This window comes from Schistocerca cancellata, chromosome 2 (genome assembly GCF_023864275.1).
Source record: "Schistocerca cancellata isolate TAMUIC-IGC-003103 chromosome 2, iqSchCanc2.1, whole genome shotgun sequence".
Taxonomy (NCBI): domain Eukaryota; kingdom Metazoa; phylum Arthropoda; class Insecta; order Orthoptera; family Acrididae; genus Schistocerca; species Schistocerca cancellata.
Window position 1 is genome coordinate 783,157,471 of NC_064627.1, and position 22,654 is coordinate 783,180,124.

At 42.5% G+C, this 22,654-nt stretch overlaps 1 protein-coding gene across 1 annotated transcript in view; it reads left to right on the forward strand.

Annotated features, from left to right (window-relative positions):
• LOC126158651 (guanylate cyclase 32E-like) overlaps nucleotides 1–22,654 on the forward strand; it is a 660,283-nt gene that overhangs the window by 334,282 nt on the left and 303,347 nt on the right. The gene's annotated exons all lie outside the window — the stretch shown is intronic.

The window sequence follows — 22,654 nt, forward strand, 5'->3', positions numbered from 1 at the left end:
AGGAGAGGTATCAGTGTCGGTCGGTGAGGCCTGGCATGAACACCTATTATATCTCTTAAAAAAAAAGTGTAACTAATATATTTTTAGAGGAGACACTCTCCTAGTAAATTTGTTTGTCCTTTGATTTATCATCATCTGTTACTGATTTTCAGTGAAGTTAGTTTTTATGTTAAGCTTTCAAAAAATTACAAAATAAGCCAATAAGCAAAATAATGAATTTCATAGGTTGCCAATTACGTATTATATCTGGTTTTATCGAGCGCCAGGCTCCCTACAAATTACTGTAAATGCAATAGTGTAGTATTACTCAGCTCCAGTTCACTGATCTGAAATTATTACTATCACAGAAAATAGACAAGTTTGAATAAAATTATTTCACTGGATTCCTTCAATTAATCTCACTGAATATTTTTACATAATTTCTTCGGTTACGGCTATCAGACATTGTGCTGTGAAAAAATATTTTTAAATGTACTGCATAATGATGGCTAATTGTTAACAGTCAGAGATCACTGTTACGTGCTCCACAGCAGCTGGAAACATGCTAAATAATCCAGAATGAGATTCTCATTCTGCAGCGGAGTGTGCGCTGATATGAAACTTCCTGGCAGATTAAAACTGTGTGCCCGACCGAGACTCGAACTCGGGACCTTTGCCTTTCGCGGGCAAGTGCTCTACCATCTGAGCTACCGAAGCACGACTCACACCCGGTACCCACAGCTTTACTTCTTCCAGTATCTCATCTCCCACCTTCCAAACTTTACAGAAGCTGTTCTGTGAACCTTGCAGAACTAGCACTCCTGAAAGAAAGGATACTGCAGAGACATGGCTTAGCCACAGCCTGGGGGATGTTTCCAGAATGAGATTCTCACTCTGCAGCGGAGTGTGCGCTGATATGAACTTCCTGGCAGATTAAAACTGTGTGCTTCGGTAGCTCACATGGTAGAGCACTTGCCCGCGAAAGGCAAAGGTCATGAGTTCGAGTCTCGGTTGCGGTTGGGCATACAGTTTTAATCTACCAGGAAGTTTCATATCAGCGCACACTCCACTGCAGAGTGAGAATCTCATTCTGGAAACATCCCCCAGGCTGTGGCTAAGCCATGTGTCTGCAGTATCCTTTCTTTCAGGAGTGCTAGTTCTGCAAGGTTCACAGAAGAGCTTCTGTAAAGTTTGGAAGGTAGGAGATGAGATACTGGCAGAAGTAAAGCTGTGAGTACCGGGCATGAGTCTTGCTTTGGTAGCTCAGATGGTAGAGCACTTGCCCGCGAAAGTCAAAGTTCCCGAATTCGAGTCTCAGTCGGGCACACAGTTTTAATCTGCCAGGAAGTTTTATGCTAAATAATTTTCATTAAATATTCTTTTCATAAGATAAATGTGGTGTAGGTTCTTGAAATTACAGACGGAGATCACTTTATACTAATATATTCTTACTAGGACACAGTTTACACCATTAAATATTTGCAGTTAAGTTACGACAGAAACAAATGCTAGCGCAGTACAATAGCTTGCATACGTTATTCCAGCTAACACCAGAATGAACAGAACAAAACAGACTAAACAGAAGAATGAGCATTGTATTGTGTTTTATACTCTTACAAAGATAATAATACTTCTTTTAATTACTTACACATTATAATCTCATACAATAAAAATAATGTTTTTTCTGCATATATCGATCTATATTGTATATTGTTACAGTTAGTGTTATTACCTTTTACAGATAAATCGATATTTGCAGTTCATTTTGAGTCACATACAGTCATTTTTATTTATGTTTCACCTCGATAATAGTGAATATTGCAAAAGGGACGCTACACACCCAAAGGTGTTCTATAGGATTCAGGTCAGGACTCTGTGCAGGCCAGTCCAGTGTTATTGTTGTGTAACCCCTCTACCACAGGCTGTGCATTATGAACAGGTGCTCAGTCATGTTGAAAGATGAGTCGCCATCCCTGAACTGCTCTTCAATAGTGTGAAGCAAGAAGGTGCTTAAAACATCAATGTAGGCGTTTGCTGTTAGAGTGCCATGCAAAACATCAATGGGTGCAAGCCCCCTCCTTGGAAAACATGACCACATCATAACACCACTGAATTCTACTGTTGGCGCTACACATGCTGGCAGATTATGTTCACCGGGCATTCACCACACCCACACTCTGCCATTGGATCACCACATAGTGTGCCATGATTCATCACTCTACACAATGTTTTTCCATTGTTCAGTTGTCCAATTTTTTCGCTCCTTACGCCAAGCAAGGTGCTGTTTGGCATTTACCAGTGTGATTTGTGGCTTATGAGCAGCCACTCAACCATGAAATCCAAATTTTCTCACCTCCCACCTAGCTGTTGTAGTACTTGCAGTGGATGCAGATGCAGACTGGAATTCCTGTGTAGTGGTATGGATTAGATGTCTGCCTATTACACATTATGACCCTCTTCAACTGTCGGCGGTCTGTCAGTCAACAGACGAGATCAGCCTGTATGCTTTTATGCTGTACATGTCCCTTCACATTTCCACTTCACTATCACATTGGAAACAGTGGACCTATGGATGTTTAGGAGAGTGGAAATCTTGCGTACAGATGTATGACACAAGTGACACCCAATCAACTGACCACGTTTGAAGTCCGTGAGTTCTGTGGAGTGCCCTATTCTGCTTTCTCACAATGTCTAATGACTACTGAGGTTGCTGATACGGAGTACCTGCCAGTAGGTAGCAGCACAATGCACCTAATTCGAAAAACGAATGTTTTTGGGGTGTCTGGATACTTTTGATCACATAATGTATATCTAAATAAATAGCCTTACAAGAGCCATTAAAAGTTCACTTCTACTTGAATGGTAAGAAAAGTGAGTCAATTTTTGTCCGACATACTTTTGAAGAAAATGTAATCAACAGTTTTACAGATATACAGTCCCCTATACATGAAGGTGGAATATAAAATCAGTTACCAAGAGTATTTATCATATTAAATAGGAAAAATAGGCAGATACACCTACAGATTATCAAGATCCATCAAAGATTCTGAAACCTGCAAAAAACAAACTAGGGCACTACAGCTGCCAACAGAATTGTTTGAGAGTCAATCATAAATATTCCATCAGCGTTAGAATACTACACTCAGAACAAATAGTACAGTTACATTCAAGGGCCATCCACTCTGCAGTGATCCAGTATATAACTCACCTTTGGGGACACAATGTTATCCTCTAGATTCTGTTTTACTTTAACATCAATGATAGATAACTTATGATACTGGTAAGAGAAACTTTGTTTCCTAATTAGCAAAGATAATGAAATGGGAAATGAAATTTAAACTATAAAATTGAAAAGAAAATAGTGATGAGTAACCACTAAAAATTTGTACAGTTTAGAAGTAAAAGTAACAGTGCACTAAATAGCAGAGGGGTAGAGTAGCCAACATGCACTTTAACAAGAATGGAAACTTTGCTAACTTCCAGACCAATCCATTTTTGAGCTACAGCATGCATCCCCCCCCCCCCCCCCTTCTCTCTCTCTTACACACACACACACACACACACACACACACACACACACACACACATGTAGTTACATTGTGCTAACTAGATGCACAATCCTGGAACTGCATATTTACTGGGTGAGAGGTTGTGTCAGGTGGAGTGAAAAGAGAAGCAGGGGGGAGAGTTACAGAAGGGTGGGTGATGGCTTGGAAGAAGGCAGCATTTACACAAGATACAAATGTAGGACAGAGAGGCAGCAGGTGCATGGAATAGGAATGCAGCTGACAATAATGAGTTCATGCAGTGCATGATGATGGTGAAGCTGTCATAGAAGAGTGAACTGAGTGATTGTGACAGAACAGAAGTAGGGGAGACTGTGGGAAAAAGGGTGTATGTACAGGATATATGAAGATAGGTGTCTGAGGCAGGGTGGTGGTGAGTGTGGAGAAGGGGCTAGTGAAAAATGAGGCCCAGAGGTTTATATGTGCAAAGGATGTGTTTCAAGGACTACTTCCATCTATATAATTTAGAGAAGATGGAAATAGAGCATGTTGCAGCTCTGTATTCTGCCACTGGGTGTTCAACTCTGCTCTTGGCCACAGTTTGAAAGTGGCCATTCACCGGGTTGAGCAACTGGTTGACAGTCATATCTACATTCAATAAAGTGTACAAATTGCAGCAAAGCTGGCAATTACGTGACTTATTTTCACAGGAGGCCCTGACTGTGATGAGATAGGATAAAATTGTGAAGGGACCTTAGTAGGATGTACTGGGTGGCTGTATTGGACAAATCTTGCCTTGAGGTCTCCCACAAGGATATGACGACTTATGTGACAATGGGTGGGAGTGAGTGTGGCATAAGGATGGATCAAAATATTGGTTAGATTGTATGGGCTGTGGAATGCCACATTAAGAGGGATGGGAAGGATACTGGGTACAATATTCCTTATACCAGGGTATGATGCTAAACTGTCAAAGGCCTTGTAAATGATATGGTTTATTTGTTCCACGAAGAGAGTCTTTCAGTTTCCCAAAGAGATGATAGTCACATGGAGCCAGCTCAGGACTGTAAGGCAGGTGTTTCAGTGTTGTCCATCCGAGTTTTGTGATCGCTTCCATGGTTTTTTGACTGACATGTGGCTGTGCATTGTCATGCAACAGCAAAACACCCTGCTTTTGCCGATGTGGTCGAACACGACTCAGTCGAGGTTGAAGTTTCTTCAGTGTCATCACATATACATCAGAATTTATGGTGGTTCCACTTGGCATGATGCTCACAAGCAAGAGTCCTTCGGAATCAAGAAACACCATAGCCATAACTTTTCTAGCAGAAGGTGTGGTTTTGAATTTTTTTTCTTGGGTGAATTTGCATGATACCACTCCATTGACTGCTTGTTCATCTGTGGTGAAAAATGACGGAGCCAGTTTCATCACCTGTCACAGTTCTTCCAAGAAATTCATCTCCACTATTCTTATGTTGTTCCAAAAGTTTGCTGCATACTGTTTTCTTGTTTCTTTGTAAGCCACTGTCAACATCCTGGGAACCCACCTGGCACAAACCTTTTTTAACGCCAACACTTTCAGTATTCTGCAAACACTTCCTTCCCCTATCCCAACATAGCATGACAATTCGTTCACTGTGATGCCACTATCAGCAGTCACCAATTCGTTAAATCTCTGCACATTGGAGTGTGTGCAGTACGAGGCCTGCCGCTGTGAGGACAATCCTATATACCTTTTTCAACCTCTTGTGCATGTTTCCCACTGTCTCATTTTCACAGCGCAGGAATTCTATGACAGCTCATTGCTCCTGACGAATGTCAAGTGTAGCAGCCATCTTGCAAGACAAGCTGTGATGGCGCCACTCATGGAAACAAGTTGAACTAAGTTTCAAAACAAGCGGGAAGGGTGTGCCTACACACTGTAAAACTTTCACACATGCAGAATGAAAACTGCATTTTTACAAAAATAGTGTGCATTTCTTTTGGAGTGACCCTCGTAGGATAGCATTTCCAATGGGTAGAGTGGAAATGAGAAATGGAAGAGGATCAGACAGAACCTTAAGAAATCTGAAGAAGAAGTTGTGGAGGTGAGGAAGTTTGAAAGAATAAGGAAGAAGGAAACAGAAGACAATAGGAACTGAGGGAGGGGTAAGAATGTTCAGAAAGCTGAATAATGAATTAAAGAGAGATAGAGGAGAAGCAAGAAAGACATCGATGAAACAGAGAGGTAAGGAAATATATAAATTAGAAAAGAAAGGAATGTATGAAATGATGTATAGACTAGCTGCTGACCTAGCCTTTGAAGCAAACAAAAGCAGGACAAGTATGGTACCATACTAGAAAGAAGTAATGGTACTATAATAGTTAATAAACTAGAAGAGGTATTGGAATGGCAAGACTATGTAGAATGCCTATATGGGTCTGATCAAAAACTAAACAATATTGAACTAGAAGAGATGAGAGTTATAGAAGAGGACAAAGGATGCTGCATGTTGGAAGAAGAGGTAAAAAAGGCTTTAAGAGAGACAAAGAATCATGAATCAAGTGATGAATTACCAGCAGATTTGCTTAATACTGTTGGGAGTAGTGGTGTGAGAGAGTTAACTTATCTATGTAATAGGATGTATGAAAGGGGTGAACAGGTGGATGACTTCTTGCTGGTAGTAATGATATTGATTGAGAAGAAAAACAGTGCCAATAAATGTGAGGCTTTGATTTCTCATGCAGCAAAAGTTCTGCTAAGAGTGATAAATAGCAGTCTTCATGGAAAAATGGGAAAGAGTATTGCAGAGGAACATTATGAATTTAGAAGAGGGGAGAGTACAAGAGTTGCAATTGAACTGCTGAGAATCAGAGATAAGAGATACATTGCAAGAACAAGAGAATTAATACTGTTGTCATTGACTTGGAAAAATCCCTTGAGAGGATGCAGTGGAATAAATTACTGGACATTCTAAAAAAGAATAGTGTTGACTAGAGAAATAGAAGGCTGATTAAGAACCTACAATTACAACAGAAAATATGAGTACAGATTGGGAATGAGATGATAGAGGAAAGCACATTTGGAAGGGGAGTGAGACAAGATTGCTCTCTCTCACCAGTACTACATAACATATATTTGGAGAATATTATTAAAAAAGGTTTCAAATGAAAAAGAGGAGTGTGCATTGGTGGTAGCAAGATACAAGGTATTTGGTTTGTAGATGATCTGGTGTTACTAGCAGAGAGGAAAAGAATTACTATTGGAATATTGAATTAAATAAGACCTGCGAGGAATTCACAATGAGAATTAACATCAAAAAGACAAAATGTATGGTGAATAGTGCAAGAAACGTAAGACCAACAATAAAGTTAGGACAGGAAGTTGTAGAACAAATTAGTGCTTTCAGATATGTGGGAAGCATAATTATGTATGGCATGAGCTTTAATAAGGAGGTGAAATGACCTATAGCAATTTACAAGGAGGCATTTTATTAGAGGCGGCTTCTACACTATATGAAGCTGATACATGGACTCTGAGGAAAGAGGAAGAAATAAGAATAGAGCATTTGAGATTTTGATTTGGGGGAGAAGAAAGGTATAAAATAGATAGACAAAGTGCAAAGTGAGAAAGTTTTGAGAAGAGTGGGGGAAGAGAGAGAAATTTTAAAGGTAATGAAGAAACACAATTGGTGTGGGCGATGGGTGAGAGGAGATAGTTTACTGATGGATGCTAAAGAAGGAATGGTGAATGGAAGAAGAATAATAAGAAGAGGGAGAAGAAGATGCAGAAGATATCAGATGGTGAATAGTATAAGGATAGGAAACAATTATGGGAAAATTAAGAGATAGCAAATGACAGGACTACATAGAGAGCTACATGAGAAGACCTGCTCTAGTGCAGAACATTAATGATGATTATGAAACACCTGGAAGAGACCTATGGGCATGACTCTGAACTTTTATCAAATTTACTGACATCCTATTCCTGCCTCGGAGCACCACTACCCATCAATACCTATACTGCCACCAGTGACCCTCCTTCTCAACCTCTCATAGCAAATGGTTCAAATGGCTCTGAGCACTATGGGACTTAACATCTGTGGTCATCAGTCCCCTAGAACTTAGAACTACTTAAACCTTATTAACCTAAGGACACCACACACATCCATGCCCGAGACAGGATTCGAACCTGCAACCGTAGTTGTCACGCGGTTCCAGACTGAAGTGCCTAGAACTGCACGGCCACCGCAGCTGGCCTGTGTCAGTCATATTGTAAATAATTTCTGGGCCCCTCTCAACATCCCAGAAGCCTAGAACTTAAATCAAAAACGCTGTTGTCAACCTGTCAACCTGTCCACCAAAAATCTCAGTCTTATAGAAGTTTCCGTCCTGTCCAAAGGCCTCATCTTCAGCCGCATACACAGTTTCATTTGAGCTGGACTTTCCAAAGACTTACTCTCGTCTCGATCCTCACAAAGGAAACACTTTTTTGCTACCCTCCAATCAAAAAAATAGCTCTGAGCACTATGGAACTTAACATCTGTGGTCATCAGTCCCCTAGAACTTATAACTACTTAAACCTAACTAACCTAAGGTCATCACACACATCCATGCCCGAGGCAGGATTCGAACCTGCGACCGTAGCAGTCGCGCGGTTCCGGACTGAGAGCCTAGAACCGCTAGACCACTGCGGCCGGCCCTCCAATCAAAGCCAACCAATGTCAACACTGAAGCTTGCTTCTCCAAGTCTATACTGCCATCCAACTATGAACTTCCCCTGCTTTGACCTAACCACTCCCTGGTTACCTTCCAGGAATTCTGTACCTGCTAGTCACCACCCTCGTTTCACATGTCCCTTAGCAGGAAAAGAAACCTCTCAATCCACAACCCTAAGACATATATTTAATCATCCTCCTTGCAGACAAAGGCTCCACTGCTGTCATGATGCACTGCAGTGTTACCTGGAAGAAGGCCTCTGCCAGCTGTCTGACTTCCAGTTTCAGCCCTGCAGTAGGGGTCCAGTGTACTCTCCAGTCCCTAGGCAAATCCTTAAGCCCATCCTAGAATCTCCCCTCACCCCCTCCCTGAATCCATCTCCCTCCTCATCCCAATGACCCAACACAGCTCGAATACCCACTAGTGGGCAGTTGGGACCAGCTTGACTACCAATGTTCTACGGAATGCCCAACAATCCACAAACCCAACAATCCTGGATGTTCTATATGATGCCCAACAAACTGTAAACCCAATAATACTGGATGCTCCATTGTAAAAAATGGTTCAAATGGCTCTAAGCACTATGGGACTCAACATCTGAGGTCATCAGTCCCCTAGAACTTAAAACTACTTAAACCTAACTAACCTAAGGAAATCACAAACATCCATGCCCGAGGCAGGATTCGAACCTGCGACTGTAGCAGTCGTGCGGTTCTGGACTGAAGCTCCTAGAACCGCTCGGCCACTGCAGCCAGCACTTCATTGTAGCTGGTTACTGTCGCCCATTGAAAGAATCTCTGCTCTTGTCAATTGTGAGGTAACGGGTGAATTGTGGCGCCCTGAAAGTATTCTAAGTTCGGAGTTGGCATGGCCGCACGGGCTGCTCGGCCAGCTGGGGCCCGGCAGTAAACACGTGCTGCCAAACATTAGCCAGACAAGAGGGGTAGCCCCAGCGCATGGTCCAGCCGCATGGCTGGGAATTTCATTGTGACACTGTGTTGATGAAGGAGACATGCTGGAAGTGCCAAAGATGGCAGACTTTGTGAAACCTTAATGGCAGACATTTCACAGTTCATATAGAAATTAATAGAAGCCAGATGAATCATGATACATCAAAAATAAACATGTAAATTACCATTATTTGCATGATGATTCTGATGGTGTAATCAGATTTTCAATATATTTATTAATTTTAGTGTAAACCTAAATTGGTATGAATTACAGCTGTGTTACTTAAATAGTACATGAGTTATTGGAGGTCAAAGTGGCCAATTACTATCAATCACATCAGGCCATAAGTACTTCACAGTTACATGTAAAAATGGTAGGAGCATGCTTATAAATATATTTATTCATCTATGCCTTTGTTTGTATCCGATATATACTATTCATGAAGAAATCGTTTAAATATTTACTGTGTTTTAGAAAGCACAGGGACAGTAGGCTAGGGGGCCTACCTTTTGTTGCTGTTCCTTTGATATATGTTTATTTAATTTCCTTTGATATATGTTTATTTAATTTGTTTATGTATTTAATAATGTGTGTTAGAGCGTGTTTATGGTCCAGCTGTCAGAATATTTATTTAATTTAAAGTTATTTAAATGTAAATCCAGTGATTCATATGTGTTTCAATATGTTTGTGAGTGCACGTTGGCTTGGAGACATGGAGGGAGTGCTCTAGCCAATCACAGTGCTCATTACTAAGAGAGACATATGGAGGTTGGGGAGGAGCATCATTTCCAAAGAGGATACAAGGTAGTTCTGAGGCAGTTCTGGAGAGTATGGCACAGGACACGGGAAGTGCTGGACACGACGGCATGACGGATGCGGAGTTGGTGGAAAGACTTGGACAGTGGAGCCGTTTGTGCACAGTCACGAAGGATATAAATATTTCGGAGTGCCAACCTGTGCTCTTGAGTGATTTCCATGGCTTCTGCAGTGAAGACATAGTATGCATTCAGAAGTGAATCAAGCTATGTTGTTGTTCATAACTAATTACATGAAGTAGGAATCTATTGTTTCCCTGTTATTAAAATTATATTTTATTTAATTGCTGGACCATTGACACCAATAAGTGTTTTTCAGAAATATACTGCATTCTCAAAAGTACTTCTACTGTCATATTCATCATTTAAAGTCATTAAGATAGTACCTGCAGATTTTATTTAATTGCAATCTTTCCTTTATAAATTTATATGTTACATTTATAATTCATAATTGCTGAGTGATAGAAACCTTCGACCATTTGATTCATGTGTGGATTCTTATCATATACTGTAGACTCAGCAGTATTTGGCCTGAAGTGTGGCAACTATGTACCCCAGCCCCTAGACAATGAAACCAGCCAAAACATTTAATATTGCAACTCTGAGTCGGAGGGTATGTAGTTGAGGGCCACCATATCATCACATCATTTCATATTGTTTTGAAAGCCCGCACGATGAACACCTCCTATCCATTCCCTGTAGCATATCCATCCATACTAAAGATAATCATTTTCTTCATTCACTCTCAATCGTCTCCACCCCCATTGCCAACTGGATCCCTATTTGTCACTGTTGATGCCGCCACCCTATACATCAACATCCCCCATGTCTATAGCCTTGTTACTATCAAACACTATCTCTTCCAAGTCTGTCCCACAGCTCATTCCTTATTCAGCTAACTAATTACATTCTCACACATAACTGATTCTCCTTTGAGGAGAAAATACATGAACAAAGCCATGATAAGGCCATGGTCATCCACATAGTACCCTTTTGTGCCAACCCCTTGTCTGGTTCACATTAATTGATGGTATCTTCATATCTGGACTCAGGGGCATGACAGCTTATCCTCTACCTCCACAGCCGCAATGCCTTCTCTCCCATTCACTTCAACAGGACCTCCTCAGCCCAACATGCCGACTTCCTGGATGTGACCCTCTTCACTGTGAAGGTTCTGTCCATACTTCTGTCCATATCAAGCTCACTTACCATCAACAATACCTACAGTTTTACAGCTGTCATCCCTTCATATCTGGACTCAGGGGCAAGACAGCTTATCCTCTTCATCCACAGCCTCAATGCCTTCTCTCCCATTCACTTCAACAGGACCTCCTCAAGCCAACATGCTGACTTTCTGGATGTGACCCTCTCCACTGTGAAGGTTCTATCCATACTTCTGTCCATATCAAGCTCACTTACCATCAACAATACCTGCATTTTTACAGCTGTCATCCCTTCAGGCACTGTCCCTCATACCGAAACCTAGACATGTATCTTGAGCCATATCTTCACACATCCCTAATCCTTTCACCACCCCAAGAACCAGCTGGAACGGCACACTCCCCCTCATTAGTACACTCTCATAATGGAACAACTGAACCATGTCCTTTGCCATGGCTTCATGCCCGGAAATGAGGAATATGCTGCTTATAATCTTTCCCACCATTCCGAAAGTGGTATTTGACAACCCACTCAATCCAAGCAAAATCCTTATCCATTCTTATGCCACACCTATCTCATCCCTTGCCACATGGGTCTTATTCCTGAGAGAGAACGTCCTGGAGCAAGACCTGCCCAATATAGTCATCCAGCACATCCTACTCCAGTCTCATCACAGACTTATTCTATGCCATCAGAGTCAGGATACTCTGTGAAAGCAGCCATGTCACATACATGCTACGCTGGAATTTCTTCACAGCATTTTATGTCTGCATGACTCCAACCAGTTGTCCACCTGACTGAATGGCCACAACCAAACTGTAGTCAAGAATGGTGTTGACACTCCCCCCTCCCAAATCCATCCCCTCAATTGCACCCACCCAGAGACAGAGCACACTGCTGAAGACAACATACTTGATTTCAGTGTCTCCTTCACAAACCATCCCATCTGGATCCTTCCCCCAACACCAACTTTTCTCAACTGTGTACATGAGAGTTTTCCTTTGCTTCCATGATCCTCCTGGCCTTAATCTTTGATAGCCCCCTTCCCTAAACCCATCACTACCCTGCCCGAGAACCCTAACTTCACTTATCCTGAATCCACACACTTTTCTTTGTCTCTCCTTCCTCTGTTCTGCCACCCCCACCCAAGTCACCCCTCTATGCCATTTTCATTGTGCACTGCACAAACTCATCAGTGTCAGTCCATGTCACATTCCTATACCATGCGTCTGCTGCCTCTCCCTCCTATATTTATATCCTGTGTATCTGCTGCCTCCCTCTGAGCCTTCCTTCGCACAACCCTCCCTCCTTCTGTGACCTTCCCTCCTGCTACCCACCTCTTTCTTTCCCTCTCCCACTCCATCTAACGGAACCCCTCAGCTCAGTCAACCTACAGTTTTGCAGTCCCAGTATTGTGCATTTAGTTGACACAATGTATCTGCACAGGAGTTTAAATGTTAAATGTATGTGTGTGTTTAATACTTAGAAAAAGGACAGGTCCAATTCCTAACAAAGTTTTCATTCTTGTTTACATGGATTCCGATGACTCATTTATTCTATTGTTTGTTGACTTGTTACTTCTCCTCTTACTCTATTTACATTCTGCCAAAACTACCAATAAATGACACCAAATTCCTGCAGTAATACTGGCTACATCGAAAATATTTCACTACACAATGTACATCACAGCCGTTGGGTGATGGAAATTAAGGGAAAGGAAAGTGAAGACAAGAACTGGCAGGGAATCCATGTTCCAGTGAAGCAGTGATAAGGCAAGATGGCAATTTTTCAGTAGCATGAACTATTAGAGATTACTTTATTATGTTTAACAGTAACAGAAGGGCAATGTCCAATCTGTACACAGTTTAAGTTGCTACTACAGGAACGAACACATGCTTAAAGTGCTTAGGCGGGAGCCTTCTCCAAAAATTACACGAAGTTCCAAAGCTTAGTGCAGATACAAGAAGTTTGCCTTTAGCCGAGGCCACAGGTAGTTATGAATGAAAGTAAGGGAGAAACTGGCTGTGCGCCATTGCATGTGAGAGGAAATACAAAACTGCATCCACATGGGTGCTTGGTACCAGGACAAAGCAGTCCAACATACAGAGCATTTATGTTTGCTGTTGCATGTGGAATTTACAGCCTCCAGAAATTGGTAGGTGACTCTCCAAAACATCTTGAGAAAACTGAAGGGAAAACAGCATGTAAGTTATAAACTGCTTGATTGTGTCTGGTCCTGCTTGGGAACCTGTGGCACTCGCCAGCTATCTGCCCAAAGTAATACACTGACTCACCTAATTTGTTCATGAATAGTTATGCGGCAGTCCACAGGTCCTTGTTGGAGTTCTGGTCCAAAATGAAAGCACTGTTTTACACACAGAAGCACTGGTTCACAATTGGTAGCAGTTGTTCACATTGAAAGGCAGACCATTCATGCAAATGCTGCACCAACCATTTGTCACTTGCACATGCTGAAGAGTTTGTCTCTTGCACACACTGAAGAATAAAGAGTAGGGAGGAAAGAAATTCCACTCAGCAGGTGTCCAATGTGATGAAGGTGCTTGGAATAGCATCTAGGTGGCCATAAATTCCACATGCAACAGCACACATAAATGCTCTGTACATTGGACTGCTTTGTCCTGGTGCCAAGCAACCATGTGGATGCTGTTTCGTATTTACTTTCACATGTGATGGTACACAGCCAGTTTCTCCCTTATGTTCATTTATAACTACCTGTGGCCTCTGCTAAAGGCAAACTTTTTGTATCCGCACTGAGCTTTTGAACTTTGTGTAATTTTTGGAGAAGACTTCCCCCTACGAACTTTAAGCATGTGTTCATTCCTGTAACAGCAGCTGGACAAACTGTGGGACTCAGGAAATTTATAAATGAGGTGACACCACACAGTTCCTCCCCCTCCCCCATCAGGGTAACAAAGCCAAATGCAGCTCCAGTTCACCAAATGGTGCTGTGGCAGTATTGTGGTGTGGCAATGGGTGAAGGCCACTGTGCCTCATATCCACTGTGATAACAATTGTCATATTGACAGCCGGGCATGGTGTGCAGTGGGGGAAAACAGCTGGTTGCAGCTTACATGATGCAGTGTGGCAATGGCAGCACACTGTGTGTCAAGGTGTGGCAGTCCAGAACACACGATGGGCAACTAACAGAACAGTGTGCTGGACACACGGCAGAAGGTTCACCTGGTGACTTGTGATGTGGCTGGGGCTGCAACTCGGAAAATAAAGTGCTGCATGTTAGAGAAATGGGCTCAGAGGGTGTGTCAGGCAGCACGGGGACCTGTGACACTGTGCATTCTCACTTAGCATGAGAAGGGGGGTGAGTACTTGGGCAGGTGGAGCATGTACAGCTACGCATTGTGCGACCAGCGTGTGGGACATAGCACACGCTTGAGTGTGCATGTGCTGGCAAGTGCTGCTGCTGCTGCTGCTACTACTGTCTGCCAGACAACCTAATGAGGTGCTGGGATGTGGTGTTGACCATGATGTGTTGGAGGAGGATTGCCTGTGACTCCATCTGGTGGCGATGGCAAGGTGTCGGATGCTGTGTGCCCAGTATTGGGTTCCAAGTGCTGAGAATTGAGAGAGAGGGAGGGGGAGGGCGAGTGAACAGGAGTGAGGTAGCTGTGTCTGGGTCCCTGGTGCCAGCCGGTGGTTTGGCGGCACTCGCCAGGGTCCTAGTGGTGGTATCAATGATGGTGGTGGTGTTGGTATTGGCATCAGTGGTGGAATCAGAAGTGTCTTTGGTGGGCAGGGAGACCACAACTGTCAGTGGTGTATGGTCATCAAGGAGGGTGAGTACGTAAGCTGGCTTTAACCTGTTGATGAACACAACTGAAGGAGCGCCATGTAGATGTGGAGTGAATTTTTTGTTGTAAAATGAGGCAAGGACTGAGTATTGTGGGTGGAGTGAGGGCTGGCTGATGTCAATGAGTAGCATCATCTGAGAGCATAATGCAATCATGATGCACGAAAGTAATGCATTCAGCATGGGATCTTGGAGGTGTTGGTCAGAGTCAGGCCATACAGTCTTGAAGCTGCTGGATGTAAGCTGGGAAACAGGTAGTAATGGGGAAAGGCTGCATCTCAATAAAGTCACCTGGTAGGGCTATGGGCTGCCAGTATACCAGGTTGGCGGCAAGCCTTGTGGGCCACCCACGAACTTAACAGGACCAAAGGGCATATCAGTGGACTATTTTGCATTGTAGCAGGTAAGTTCAGATTTCAAAGTACGATGGAAACATGCCACCATGCCGTTGGCTGCAGGTTGGTAGCTCATAGTGAAATGAACAAGGGTGCTACAAGTCTCAGACATAGTTTTGAATAAATGGGAAGTGAATTGGCACCTGCGGTCTGATGTTATGTGCTGGGACAGCTGAAATTCGAAACCCAGCCATTCATGAAAGCCATGGTATTTGTTTGCCCAAAATGTCAGGATGAGGATGACTCGTGCCTAGCTTGTGAACCAGTCTATCACCATGAGAAGATAGAAGTAACCATCTAAGGATGGAAGTGGGTCAACCATGTCAGTGCATATGTGGGAAATCTGGTACTCAACCGGGGGTAAACTAGGCAACGGGCTTGTGAACATGACAGTCCATTTTAGTGTCCTGGCATGGGACACAGACATGGGCCCAAGTGCAGCAGTCCTGCTGGGCCACAAGAAACATTCCTGGGTGAGGACAGTGAATGTACAGATATTGGAGTTTGCCAGGCTGTGTAGGCAGTCAAAAACTGGTTTGTGGAAGGCAGGGTGGAGGTAGGGGTAGATGCAGTCTTTGGAGCCATCAGTGTGCATGGGATCAGAAAGGATCTCACACCAAATGTGAAAGTCTGTGCCAGGGTCCAGGTGGGAATGGAGGACGAGGTCTGAACTCAGGTCCTGATGTAATTAAGCTAGTGTGAGGGCAGTGGACTGGGCTTTTGTAAGGGCCTCATAATCTAGCAGATTGTCCAGGAACAGCTGAGGCAGTGGCAACTATGTTATTGATCCTGGCCGCATGGGGTATATCGGTAAAAAACTGATGCTCATTCTACTACTGACAGAACTGTCGGGGCAAAATTTGGTTGGCATCTTTCTGACAAAACCTTGTCGTAAGAGGGCAGTGGTCAATGGAAATTGTGTAATGTCTCCCCTCAGCGAAATGGTGGAAGTACTTCACTACCTCAAAGATGGAGAGCAGTTTCCAATTACATGTGGCCAATTTGCACTGGGGCTCAGATAGCTTATTTGAAAAGAAAGTTAGTGGCTGCTGAGTGTCCCCAGTGCACTGTTGAAAGACCTCACTGATTGTGGATTGGCTCACAACACTGACAACAGGGAGGGGGCAGATGGGTGGGGGTGTGCCAGAAGTGCTGCATTTACAAATCGTGCTTAGTGCTCTCAAAACTGGCTGTCATAGGTGGGGTCCATGGTAAAGGTTTCTACCTCATATTCGGTCATCCTGTGTTGTACCAATGAGAGTTACCTGAATAGAGGCCACATTTTTGAGGAAGGGACAAAAAAAATTCCCATGCTTAGTAATCTTGGACATGAAAATTCGGAGAAAGCATGGACTTTCTTGGGTGAGGTCATGAGCTGGAACTGGAAATTGTGTGCCTTGAGAATCGAATCTCAGCTACCCTGAAAGCACATTTTGCTATGTTGGGAATGACCCCTTCTCTTTTTGTGTGGGTGAAAATCTCTCTGAGGTGCTTAAGGTGTTCAGTCATGTCCTAGGAGTAGATAAGAACATTGTCGAAGTAGGCAAAACAGCGTGGTGTGCCACAGAGGACATTGTCTAAAAAATGTTGCCAGGTTTACACTGCATTACGGAGGCCAAAGGTCATAAAAGGGCTTTCGAGAAGGCCACAAAGTGTGACAATGGTCATCTTATCAATATCCTCCCATGTGACCAGTATCTGTGTGAAAGCTTTCGCACAGTAACTACTAAAAATAGTGAAGCTGGAAATATTGTCACCGTAGCTGCATAATAGCAGGATAGAATAATGGTTGGGAATGGTTCTTGCAATACCTCTAGGGTGACAGGTCCTGTCCTTAGATGCTAAATGAAGTGCAGAGTAGCAAGGGCTTTTGCATAGGTGGAGAACCCTGGCAGTAATAGAAGTCTGGATTTCTGCCTGCATAAACTATGGCTTCCCGGCAGGACAGCATGAGAAGGGCAGTGAACCAGTGGGCCCAGAGTAGTCATGATATAGTGTTGTGGTGCACATCGCAGGAGGCACCAGTGAATGAGGGTTTGGGGGTGGGGGAGATGTCAGGTGAGTACTGGGATTATGAAAGAAGACTGGCAAAAGGGCAGGTGTAAGAAAGTTGTTTAATGGCAAGATGGTGGAGTGACGCAAAGTGCCTTCAACTAGACAACATTGTGCGAGGTTGAGGAGGAGATTGAAATGGAAGATAAAATGGCACCAGTGACCAGGCTTATAACATCAGCCACAGTGGAAGACCTAAGAAGCTTCATGGAGGCCAAGATCAACATGATAGGTGTAGGAACTGTAGGTGGTGATGATGGAACCATTTGGGGTGGTGAGGAGGAAAGGGAGGGGCACTGGACAAAGGCAAGAGTTTCCATGGGAAGATGGACAGGTCTGAGTCACTGTCAATGAGATAGGGTATTGAGGTGGCATTATGGTGGTCAAGTGTGGACAAGAGCTGGGAAATTGCTGAGAAACCATGTGTGCCCACTGCCGGATGCTGATTGTGTTTAGGCACTATAAGCATGGTGGCCAGCATTTGACGGTGTCATTACCAAACCACTCGTGAAGCCAGCTGACCGGCTCGGTATCATATGGGTCCTTGGCCTAACTGGATGTGTATAGGTTAACGTGCCTGCACAGATGTGTCTGCTGGCAGTCAGAATGGAGGGGGAAGGAACAGTCACATGAGCCATTTTCATTGTGACATTTGGCCGTGAGGGGTGGTGGTGGATTGGGGGGCATGGAAGTGGATGGTATGAGCTAGTGATGGCAGCCGTTAAGTTTGTCACCTCGCTGCTCAGACTAGTCACGCTTGGCACTATGTCTGACTGTGCATCCTGAGGTGAGGTCTTTGGGGGCACAACTGTCAATTATGCTTCAGGGTGGCTGGGGGACTTGTTACCATAGTGGCAGGTGGGAGCTGGAACAGGGGATGGCAGGTAAGGGTAAGGAAACTGTGCAGCAGGAGGTTAAGGGATTTAAACACACAGTCTGTATGACAGTGGCAGTAGCGACATCTGTGCAGCCCTGTATGGCAAGCACCATGTGGCTCATGGCAGGCAAATGAGAAATCCAGTTATGGAACAAAAGCTTTTCAGGCAAGACATGGGGTTCAGATAAGGCATGGAGTTGCTGTAGGGGCTGGATAGGTTACATGTCAGAACACTTTGCTGAAGAAAATAGTGCCTCCTGTATTTCCGATAATGCCAATTACATGATGTACTCATTTAATTTATAGTTGCTGTTGGACTGCAGAGGGGTGGTGATGATGATGATGCTGTGAACCTCCACTACATTGTGGTCACGAGCTTAGCAGTAATAAGGGCAAACTCTGTAGTGTTGCTCATAATTTCCAGATCCAGCAAAGAAAACAGTAGGTGCAAGGAGGTGAGCAGAAGCTCTGTTTGACTGATGGGTCAGTGATGTGACCTGTGTCAGAGGCGCAACCATGCTCGAGAGTTGCTCAAGCTGTGTGAGAAACTGATTTAAACCAGCTGCTTGAGCCAACAGTTCAGACAGATTAGCTGTAGGGATCTGATGGACAAAACATTCTCTGACGTGGATGGTATTTCAGGGTTCTGCTTGGCAGGACATCTCCCCAACATAGGCTATGTCTCGGGCATGATTGTGATGTGGGTACGACCAGGAGGGAGAGAAAACAAATTTTGTGTGCTGGGTGCTCATTAGATTGCAGGCCCAAGTTGAAAATGATGACTAAACAATGTGCAGAGTTTGTGGAGCAACACAGAGGTGCATGAAAGAAATCCTAATGGGGGAAGCAAGCTGCGAGGGGCTTATGAGGAATGAGGGCAGTAGAAGAGGGGTGCTTGAAACCCGGGTCACCATTGTGGTAACACTGGCTGTGCCAAAAATATTTCACTATGCAATGTACATCACAGCCTTTGGGCAATGGAAATTAAGGGATAAGGACAGAGAAGGCAGTAAATAGTGTGGAATGTGTGCTTGAGTGAAGCAACAAAAAAGCAGGAAGACAGTTTTTCAGCAGCAGAAACTATTTATGAAGATAGTAAGACATTTAACAGTAACAAAAGGGGAATGTGTGATCTGTACATCCGTACATATTTCAGGTGTGACTTACACAGTTCTCATTTTATCAGTGGTAGTGGAAGATTGAATAGACCGTAAAGTTCATAGACAGGAACCTTCTCTAACAATTAAACAGGTTTCAAAAGCTCAACATGAACACAAAATGTTTATCTCCAGTAGAGTCCATTAGTAGTGGCAAATAAAAGTAAGGAGGAAACTTTGGTAATGTGCCATCACACATGAAAGGAAATTTAGAGCTGAGGGATAATTTAACTGGATGGTTCATGTGGGTGCTCGGTGCCAGAGCACCAGATCAAAGCAGACAAAAAAGTGCAACAAACAGCTCACTAGATTTGTTCTCAAATAATTATGATGTGGCAGTCTTCATGTCCTCATTGAGAGTGCTGGTCCAACACAAAAGCATTGTTTCACAGATGGAAGCACTAGTTCACAAATGGTAGGAGTAGTTGTCATTGAAAGGCAGAGCTTTCACATGGATGCTGCATCAACTGTTTGTCACTCGTGCATACCAAAGAATGCCTCGCTCACAAACAGATGGGTATTCTGGGCAGAAGTCACAATGAGGAAAAGACATTCCAGTCAGCAGGTGTCCGCTATGGCACGGTTGCTTTGGAGAGCATCTAGGTGCAACTGTGAGGGGAAAGTCGACTGCTAGTGCAAACTGTGGGGTCATGAAATTTATAAATGAGAGAGGTGCCAAAGTGCGATAACATTTACTTAAAATTTGTATCATAAGAAAACATACCTCAGAAACAGCAGGATATACATCAGTGGTAAAAAGATTATAATCTGTTGAACCAGAAATAGTACTAACAAGGTAACTGAAGATACTCGTATCTGCATTACGATATTGACAGTGATCTCTTGGTTTCCATGTTGATTGTAATATTGTATTTTCAAAACACCACAAACTAAATAGTGCATAGATAGATTCAAATGTGATCTCACATGTAGACCATTCAGAACTGAGATGGACAAAATGAGCCATGAGACTAATAACAAGGGCATAATAAGAAAAAGTTACTGAAATAAATCTGTATGTACAACACAGAAAGACATTCAAACAAGGAAAAACCTGTGTGTACACCTACAGTCTGCAAGCCACTTTTTGGTTTGTGGTGGAGGGAGCTTCTTGTACCACTACCATTCCCTTATTCCCTGCCCTATTTACGAATCTAGCATGCAAAGAGTGACTATTACTAAGTCAGCACATGAGCTCGTATCTCTCTGCTTTTGTTGTTATGGTCCTTTTGTGAGACATGTGTTAGAGGAAATAATATGCTGCTGACCTCTTCTTTGAATGTATGCTCTTGTAATTTTATCAGTGAAACTCTCTGTGTTGTGAATGGCTCTTTTACAATGTACGTCCCTGAAGTTTGTTGAGTGTATCCATAATGCTCTTTTGCTCATTAAATGAGCCTGTGACAAACACACCTCTCTTTGTTGTTTCTTCTCTATGTCTTCTATTAATACAAACTGGTAAGGATATCAGATTGATGAGCAACACTCAAGAAATAGTCAAAAGAGTGTTCCATAACCCACTTATTTCATGGATGAATTACAGTTGATAAAGGTTTTTCCAGTTAATTTTAGCCTGACATCTGTTTTTCATAGAACTAATTTTATGTCATCATTCAACCATAGAATGCTTCAGGCAATTACTCTTAAGTGTTTTGCAGTTGTAAATGTTTCCATTGATTTGTCACTGTTACTGTAACCAAATAGTAATGGATCTATTGGATATATTTTTTTAAATTTTAACATTGTAGGAGAGGACATATTTCTACTTACCATAAAGAAAACACATCAAGTTGTAGACAGGCACAATTAAAAGACACTTTTAATTGTGCCTATCTACAACTTGACATGCCTTTTTTACAGTAAGTAGCAATCTGTCTTTTCCTGCATGGTTGCTATTCCTACATGGAGTGACCATTGTTTTATTTTTTAAATTTAATTCTTAGTTAAGTAAAGAAGTAAAGTCAAATGTCAAGTAATGTTGGTGTAGAAATAATGATTATATGAGGCATACAAGAAGTGAATGTCATGCTTACTAACAGAAATAAACTGTATTCGTGAAAAAGTAACAGAAAGAATATACTGAAGAACTGTATATACAGGTAGATTTAAAAACACTGTGGAACACATAAGTATGACGGAGGTAACAGTAAGTAAATTCATAGGCAATCAACATACTGGAATTCCACTTTTTCTTAAAAGACACCAATCAGTCAACTTACTGGAATTCCACTTTTTCTTAAAATGACATCATCAAGAACAAAGTGTCAGAAACAGACAGTAGCAACTTAAACAGAAATACCAATAAAATTTAAGGATCCCAGTATTAGCATAATATACATTCGAAAGAGTGCTTCATTGTAAGGAACTCTTCCTAACTTTTTAATATACTAATAATTATGATTATGCTGTGGGACTTGAGGCTTAATGCCACTGTTCTTTCTTATTTCATAGCTTTAAATTTTTTAAATCCTTAATTTACCCTGTTCAGTTTCATAACCTTGTTGATGTCTTTGAACTTATCAGGGAGCTTTGATGTGACATTAATTTGGTTGCTAGCTATTTGCTTCACTGCTTGTCCCATTGGTGCCAGATGTTAGTTTGAGGAACAAATTTTCATAGCTATTTGCTTCACTGCTTGTCCCATTGGTGCCAGATGTTAGTTTGAGGAACAAATTTTCATTGTATAGCAACCCACCTTAACTTTACAGCTGATGGCCATTGTTCCACTGTTCATCATCCTGTAAATCTGTATTATTTCAGAAATTCTACCAGATAACCCATCTCTCTGCTTGACACATTTGTCTTATGTTGAAACACTAAAATGAATTCAGGCCAGGGAAAGGAATTGGTAAGCCTTTAAGCAAGAACAGAACCAAATTTTGTTGTTGACAATGTATTATGGAGACACAATAGTGTGACATATGATATTAACACATTGATGCAATCTGTGTATGGTGCCATAATGCAAAAGCTGTCATAGAAACCATAAACTCAGAATACTTCTCTCTGAATATTCAGCATGACATTATGAAACCAACGGAACCTCATCTTTAAGGAGAACAGGAGCTTAATGCCGCTTGTACCAGTAACAGCAAAATACTTTCTCTACACATGTGTCATGAAATAAAGTAACCAGACCATTTTACTGACTACTGCAAGTTTTAATGCACACCTTGGCAGGAGAATATTACCCATTCACAGAGTGGACTATACCGTGGTCATTGGGTCATCAGAGGT